This window comes from Prionailurus bengalensis, chromosome B2 (assembly GCF_016509475.1).
Source record: "Prionailurus bengalensis isolate Pbe53 chromosome B2, Fcat_Pben_1.1_paternal_pri, whole genome shotgun sequence".
Lineage (NCBI taxonomy): Eukaryota > Metazoa > Chordata > Mammalia > Carnivora > Felidae > Prionailurus > Prionailurus bengalensis.
In genome coordinates, this window is record NC_057349.1 from 114,819,731 (window position 1) to 114,825,767 (window position 6,037).

A 6,037-nucleotide genomic window follows, 5' to 3' on the forward strand; every position below is an offset into this window, starting at 1 on the left:
TATGAAACAAAGGAGTTGGCTTAGGTTTAAGATTTATTAGAAGAAAATTGTAAGATGATATAAATGGAAGCCCTAAAATAAATAAACATAAAATAGGGGCGCCTGGGTGGCTTAGTCAGTTAGTTAAGCATCTGACTTCGTCTCAGGTCATGATCTCACGGCTCAGGAATTCGAGCCTTGCTTGCATTGGGTTCTGTGCTGACAGCTCAGAGCCTGGAGCCTGCTTTAGATTCTGTGTCTCCCTCTCTCTCTGCCACTCCCCAGCTCCTGCTCTGTCTGTCTGTCTGTCTCTCTCTCTCTCTCTCTCTCAAAAATAAATAAACATTAAAAATTTTTTAATAAAGATAAAATAGTAGTTATATGGTGCAATATAAAATGAACTTAGTCCAATGTAATATGGTAAGGATGACAAGGTATCTAGCTTATTAACTGCTTTATTCAACAAGATTGGCACAGCTAGTAAATGTCAGGCCTCATGCTAAGTGCATGGGATTTATTGGTGTGCAAATCAGTAATGTTCCATTTCTTCATGAGGCTACTGGTCTAGTGAGGGATCTGATAGTGAAACAATCAAAATATTCCAATAGAATAGTATACAATGACTGGCTCAAGCTTCCACTGAAAAATAGAGAATGTTAATTCTACCGTGCAACCTCCAAGGAATGTATCTTTCTTTTACATCAAGTTATCTCAATTGTAACATCATACATAAGTTTCTTTTGGCTGGGAGCAGCAGGAACCAATTCTGACTAGAATAAGCAAACCAGAGAGTTTGTTGGAAGACAATGAACATATCTGAGAAAATCAAACGGAAAAATCAGAATACAAGAAAGGGAAGAAGGCAGCTCCGGGAATCCAGTAGCAGTGGACTATTAAAGATTTTGTCCAAATCCTCTCTGCCATTTAAAGCATTCAGCTGGGGGTGCTTCAGTGGCTCACTGGATTAAGAATCTGACTCTTTATTTCGGCTCAGGTCATGATCTCATGGTCAGTCTCTGTGCTAATACCATGGAGTCTGCTTGGAATTCTCTCTCTCTCTTTCTCTCTGCCCCTCCTTGCTTGTGCACATGTATGTGCACACACTCTCTCTCTCTCTGTCTCTCTCTTTCTCTCTCTCGTAAATAAACTCAAATACATACATACATACATACATGCATACATGCATACATGCATACAGCATTCAGTGCAACTCCTAGGCTTCTCTCCCCTCTTCTGATTAACCAGTTGTCTTGTGCCAGTCCCAGCCTATCAATAACCAATGTGTGGCTGGACCAGCCCTGTATTTCTTACTACGATTGCAAGATGCCCTTCAATAATAACTGTCAGGAAACTTTGGGGGGAAAAAGTTTATTACTCATAAGTCCTGGATAGCACATGGCATGCCTGGGGACACATGGTGAGGTTGTGGGGAAGGAGGGAGAGAGAGAGAGAGATTGGGTGGGGGGCGGCGGGGACGGAAAGAAGTCACAGGCCTGGGGTTATAGTTTTGCTGGGATCAAGGATGGAGACCTAGGGGTTTCACTGGATCACTCCTTATTGGTGAAAAAAAAGTTAAGAGAGCATTTAAAGCATGGGAAAAGAAAAGAAAAAAACAAAAGCAAGAGGCCCACATGGTCAGTTATTGAAATCAACCAAGATCTCTACTAAAAGAAAGGAGGTTCAGTGGGGGTAGGGGGCCTGATGTATTACCTAGTTGTCTAGCTGGAGGTATCCCTACTTGAAGTGGATGCTTCCTCAATCAAAGCTTAGGTCAGGCATTTACATTACAAAAAATAAAAATAAAACACAACTATCAGGGTTTACCCTACAATCTACTTTGTGATGCCATAGCTTCAGAGTTCAGGATGAGGAGGCTAACTGCCTGGATAGCTAATATACTAAATGACATGGGTAGGGCTCTACCAGAAATTATCTGCAACATCTGTTGCAAACCAGAAATTGCACATCTAATCCAGATTAAAGTAGCAAATCCTGTAATAATTCTGTAGGCCTGAAATCCAGTCCATAGCTGTAAAAAGGTGTCAGTGATCTCTTGGGAAATCTGTTCAAGAATTTGGGTAATATTACGAAATATTTTAACACCTTGGGACTCCCAGCATAAGCAGGTTTGAACCTCTCCTGAGTTGGTAGATTGCTCATCTAAGGAGCAACTAAGGGAACCAATCTCTTAGTCCTGAGAATAGGCCAGTTCAGTTCAAGAATTGTGTCTGATTTCAGGAGGTGACAATGCAAGTGACTTTCCCAAATTAGGCATATGTGGTGCAAGGACTTGTATCAGATATTTAATAAAAGGCATCATGTATTAACAAGAATTTCTATGGAGGGGTGTCTAGATGGCTCAGTAGGTTGAGTATCTGATTTCAGCTCAGGCCATGATCTTATGGTTGGTGAGTTTGAGCCCCACATAAGGCTCACAGCTGTCAGCACAGAACCTACTTTGGATCATCTGTCTCCTTCTCTCTCTCTCTCTCTCTCTCTGTCCCTCCCCCGCTGGTTCTCTTTCTCTCTCTATCAAAATAGGTAAATAAACTTTAAAAAAAGAAAAGAGTTTCTGTGGAAACAAACAAAAAACAAAGGTTGGTGATTGGAGCACATTGTAATCCCAGTTTCTACGTTCTGAAGGCAGCCTGTTTATAAGATTTCTAGATGTGACAAAGTGGCGTAGGTCAAAGTGGCACATTTTAGAGCAGCCTGACCTTGGCCACTGAGGAAGTTTTGGTGTGATGGTGGGGTGGTCTGGAGCCAACAGCCAGGAAAGAATTCTTACAGATGTCTTTGGTGCAAAAGGTGATTTTGCTAAAGTATGGGGACAAGACCCGTGGGCAGAAGAGCTGCACTGACGTTATGAAGAGTGACTGGTTTTATACTATGAAGTTGGGGAGGTAAAGTCAAATGGGAGGCCTCCAGAGGGAATTTGATATGCCAAAGAGGACTCCTAAGATACCTGAGGCCTTGTTGTTGTCAAGCTAAGGTTGTTTTTCACCTCTAGCAAAGCATTAACATTAGGACGGTGGGAGGTTTCTGGAGAAATGTTATACTCTGTATTTGCCTCAAGTATTTGTCAATGGGCTGCAGGTTATAAGGAAATTTAATTTTACCTGCCATTTCCTTCTTGCCTTTGTTCCCCATATCATTATGGAGAGATGATGTTGGGGCTCTAGGAAACTGAGTCTATGTGTTTCTGGAGCTTAGGCTATTGATAAGATTGCCTTTTTCTTGTAATTTATTAAGATATTTGTAAAACTGATGGAGACCCATGTCCTGTATAACTGTGATCTGTATCAGTTGCTCATTTGTTTTCTTTCCTTTCCTTTGTCCTTGGGCAGCCTGAAGTGCCTGAGAAATATCAGACATAACTCACCAGGGGAGGGGGAGGTGTGCTCTAGCTTGCATTTTGTACTCAGCCCGCCCCCTCCCCCATCATACATAACATATATCTTCAGACATACATAAACACACAGACACAGAGACTCTATAACTTCCAGATTTTAGCCAGGAATCAGGTACAACAATATATAAGTCACTAGTTTATAAATAACAGTTGAATTCAAATTTTGTCTCTGGCAGATGGAACTCGTTAAGCTTACCTACTCCAATGGCTAAAGCTTTTTAAAATATAACTGAGGGACAGACTTTTGTATCTGTCACTGACAAGTAACCTTACAGAGTCTGTGGACTAGATTTTGGGCAAGAGCTTTTACAGCACTTTGTATTTTAAGAGTCCTCTTCCCACCCTCCCCACCCCCCTTTTCTCTTTAGTCTCAGGTGATTGAGGGCAGTGTTTAGTTTCTTGCTGGTGTGTTTACATTTTGAAGACATGGTAAGATTTACATCTTCAAAAGTCAGAAAAAGAATGTGAGTTTTCGCCAAGAGCTTTAGTGCCTCTGGGTTCGTTTAGACAGTTCCCATAAAATGTAGTTGTGCTGCCCTGTAATTAGGAAAAACACTCTGTAAAACTAATTTTTTGGACTCAGGGTCAAATGGGGCCTCTTCAGGGTTGGAAATGAAGAAGGTGTCATTCGGGTCACTGTGGTCATGGAAGTGATAAACCCACTGGACTGTGCCAATTTTGTGCAGCAAGAAATGGGTCTCATCCTAATGTTTTCCATGCACTGTGAACCTAGCAGTGACCGTGATGGAGGAATGGACACAGTGCCAGGCATTAAATATCCAAGTGAGGAAAGGGAAGGCCCTGGTACAAATATTGTCCTAAGTGCTTTTGCCTTTCCATTTCCCTTGTCTTCCCCACTGGAGATCCTCAATAACCCTGTCGGCTTTTCCTTGGTGACTGAGACACTTCTTAAGGCATGTTTCTTAGCTCTGCCCCTTTCAGAAGAAAGTGGAAGCAACTGAGGAGCTCTGGTATCTTGGAGGCAACAAACATCTTGCCTGGGAGGATCTATAAGAAAGTTATGGATTTGAGGTGCCTGGGTGCTCAGTCTGTTATGCGTCCGACTTCGGCTCAAGTCATGATCTTGCAGTTCATGAATTCCAGCCCCGTATTAGGCTCTGTGCTGACAGCTCAGAGCCTGGAGCCTGCTTCGAATTTTGTGTCTCCCTTTCTCTGCCCCTCCCTTGCTCATGCTCTGTCTCTCTTTCTCTCAAAAATAAACAAATATTAAAAAAAATTTTTTTAAAAAGAAAATTATGGATTTGAAGGTCTGTAGAGATACTGGCCAGTTGACATTTTGGCAGCCATGTGCAACAGTTCAGAGCCTTTTCCAAACCAACCAAGTGAAACCCTACAAGGCATGAGCCCAAGGCATGAGGTAAAAAACATGAGCCCACTTTGGGTGAGCCTTGCTTCTCTCTCTCTCTCTCTCTTTCTCTCTACCCCTCCTGGGATTCTCACTCTCTCTCTCTCTCTCTGCCCTTCCCATTGCACAGAGCTAGTAAGGAACAAACCTAGAGATACCTGATTTTAAAAGTCATGTTCTTTCTACCATGTACCTTTCTTATAAGATTTGTGTCTTAGTTTTCATTTCAGTTTCTTTTTTATTGTATTATTATTTTTTTAAGTAGGCTCTACACACAATGTGGGGCTTAAACTCTTGACCCCGAGATCAAGAGCCACTTGCTCAACTGACTGAGCTTCCAGGTCCCTCATTCTTGGTTTCTTTTCAAAACTGAAAACTCACTTAAAATTAATCCTCAGAGTTTGTAAATCACCAACTAACTAGGAATTTCCTACATGAGGTAAATGAAAATTAAGAAAGCAGTGTTTATAAGAGCTGCATTCTTTTTTAAAAAAAATTTTTTTTTTCAACGTTTATTTATTTTTGGGACAGAGAGAGACAGAGCATGAACGGGGGAGGGGCAGAGAGAGAGGGAGACACAGAATCAGAAACAGGCTCCAGGCTCTGAGCCATCAGCCCAGAGCCTGACGCAGGGCTCGAACTCGCAGACCGTGAGATCGTGACCTGGCTGAAGTCGGACGCTTAACCGACTGCGCCACCCAGGCGCCCCAAGAGCTGCATTCTAATATCATCAGTGGCATAATTTATTAAAAATGGGGAGAAAACTTGAACCTATCAGTTTTTTAAGATGTTGAAGAAAGAAATATATGGCAGAACATATTCCTATAATATTTCCATCCTCTAAGAATGTACTAACAACACTTCTCTTAGAATTTAATTCAGTGTGTCAGATTTCAATACTCTGTCTCCACTAGAACTAATAAAATAAATTAACTTGAAATACCTTTTGTGAGAAGAGAGCAGAGACAAGCCATAAATCATCTTTCAATGAGAACACACACTTTATAGGGCCAAGAAATCTCTGGACACTTTAACGTGACTGAATAAGGAATAGAAGGCACTAACTATAGTGTGGGGTAGAGTGTATCACACATTTTTGCAATGCTGTAGCTATTTCCATGCCTAAGAATGTGATGTCTCAGAGCCATCGCACAGCCAGGAACCCCTCATGTACAGTCTAATTGGCAGGACAAGGGTGCACTGCATCCCAGTGACCGCCCGCTATGTTAGGTGAAAACTCCATAGCAGGAGGGTAATGACAATGCAATCCCCACTCACAG